At 37.8% G+C, this 2327-nt stretch overlaps 2 protein-coding genes across 2 annotated transcripts in view; one reads left to right on the plus strand and one right to left on the minus strand.

Annotated features, from left to right (window-relative positions):
• The window catches only part of LOC109542034 (muscle-specific protein 300 kDa), a gene marked incomplete in the record, with an annotated part of 344492 nt that overhangs the window by 325858 nt on the left and 16307 nt on the right, over positions 1-2327 (plus strand).
• LOC109544205 overlaps positions 1-2327 on the minus strand; it is a gene marked incomplete at its 3' end in the record, with an annotated part of 79938 nt that overhangs the window by 37938 nt on the left and 39673 nt on the right.

Here is a 2327-nt window from a genome sequence, read left to right on the forward strand (position 1 = left end):
TCGATAAAATAAATTATTTCCGATTTAAAATGTCTACCAAAAATCAGTTTAAGGTTTCTAATGTTGAAAGAATCAAAAAAAATTAACTAAAATAATATGCATTATAGTTTGAATAAATTTTACTTAAATAAAAACATGGTAACAATATGCGCAACGATATAAACAAACAAAATTAAATTTAAATAACCATTCTAATGGTAACTTAGCAGCAGTCTTTTAATGAAATTAAAATTTTCAGACCGTAAAGTTTGCACTGAAGTTCTCATTTCGTCAGAAATATTTTCTAAAGTTCTTCGATTGTATTCACTTCTGGTGAATATACCGTACTTTTTAAATGATCCCAGAAGTAAAAATCAATCGCGTTTAAATCGGGAGATCTAGGAGGCGAGTTTATAGCAGCTTCTTGACCTCTAGCAATCCAACGGCCTGGAAAGTTTTGATTAAGCCGAGACGATTTAATTTTTTTGCGGGCAAACTAGTGTCCTTAAGAAAAAACAATAAGCGATAAAAAATTGATAAATAACTTGTAGTAATTAAAAAAATTATGTTGATAACAGTTTAAGTGCACACAAAAAAGTTCTGAACAAGACAAAAGTAGGAGTTCCACATTTCCACCCTGTATAAAAGTAAACTGAACTACAAAACACTACCATAGAATGGCCTTCAATCATCTTATAATGTGTACCAAAATTTACGTTCCCAATGTTTAACCATTTTAAAGACAAACAACGAAAACAAATATTTTTCGCCATTTTGGAGATCAAATATCTCGAAAATGAGACCTCAAATTAAAAAAATTCTGAGGAAGACTCCCCTCTAAAATGACTAGGAGGACACGCTGCTAAAATATTTTAACATATTTACGGAACAACCTGACATAACATTAGATACTGGCAACGTTGTATTCCAAGGGGGCTACAATTAGCCGCTTCTAAACCCGTACACAAGACAACAAATCAGTATGACAGCAGACGTCAAAGTGACGCATATGCTGGCAAGTGAGGTTGGTTTGTTGAAGTCGTTGGGCAGTAAAGCGCGGGAAATTCAAGTATTTCTGCCAATTGAGCGGCTGTGAACAAAAACGCCCAGACCTTAGAAAAATATCAATTCTGGCATTGGAAGCGGACTGTTGAACAACAACAAGAAGAATAAATAACTTTATTCTTCTTCTTCTTTTTTACCAAAAGTCATTTGTATTTTCAATGACAAGTATCTGAATTTTCAATAAGGAGTAACTATAGGTACTCACAAAGTATTTACAAAAGTGCAACTATCTATCATGAAAAGTTGCAAAAATTTTACCAGGTGTTGATTTGGAAACATCCTCCTGCATATTTTGCGATATTCTACATAGAAAAGTGCAAAAAAAGTTGAAATCTTTTCTTTTCTATTCTATGAAATGCTGTTTGGAAATGATTTATTACATTAATATAAGAGAGTGGGGGTTTAAGCCCTTGCAAAGGATGGGGATGGGCGGATCGTTTTTAAAAACCAAATTTTAATTTCCCTGCTATGTACTTGGGATTTAGCATTTAGCCCCGCATCCGGGCCGGCTTTTAAAAAGGATGAAATCCTGATAAATTGCTTTTGCCGCATAAATTCCCCCGAAATTTGTTAGACGACAATGATTTAAATTAGGGAAAACTCTTCTGTATTGCACGTCCCGCCACTGCGCTGTTTTAATGAAACTGGAAAACCTCAATTGAAATTTAACCAAACTGGCGTTTTTTTGCTTCGCTTCTTTACATTGAAGCCTGAACTTCTGCAAAAGTAAGCAAGACGCATGCAAATCATGTTCTTTCTTTTATCTCCGAAGCGCTGCTGTTATCAGACATTCCCTTTACAAGCAGGGCAATTTTTCAAATAAAATCGATTTCTCCCACTTTAGAACCAAAAAACCCGCTACTACTCGGTGTGTTTTTTTCCAGGAAGGCAGCAAGACTGAAGTCCACATCGCTCCAACCGGGCGAGAATTGGTCCAAGCCTTAAGAGGGCTGCTGTTGCAAGCGCATTGGCACACGTTCACAGTGCTGGCCGATCCAGCCTCAGCTACATCGCTACGTAGCGCTGAGCTCTGGCACGTTTTGGGGGCAGCGCCCCTTCATCCAACGCTGGTGGCGCTCCCCAGCCCCCTGCGGCCGCAGAGCCTGTTCCGGTAAGCCCCTTTCTATCCCCTGCTGGAGCCTCATTCATCGGTTATGCTTTACTCAGACATTAATAAATAGACCGAGCTAGTCATTCATAAATCCCGATTTGTTTGGGTCCAACACTAAATTCTATCGATCGGCGATTGATCAATGGAAAACCGGTGGTAGGGGTAAAGTAGG

This window comes from Dendroctonus ponderosae, unplaced genomic scaffold (genome assembly GCF_020466585.1).
Source record: "Dendroctonus ponderosae isolate FM_Combo_2020 unplaced genomic scaffold, Dpon_F_20191213v2 Dpon_F_20191213_5, whole genome shotgun sequence".
Lineage (NCBI taxonomy): Eukaryota > Metazoa > Arthropoda > Insecta > Coleoptera > Curculionidae > Dendroctonus > Dendroctonus ponderosae.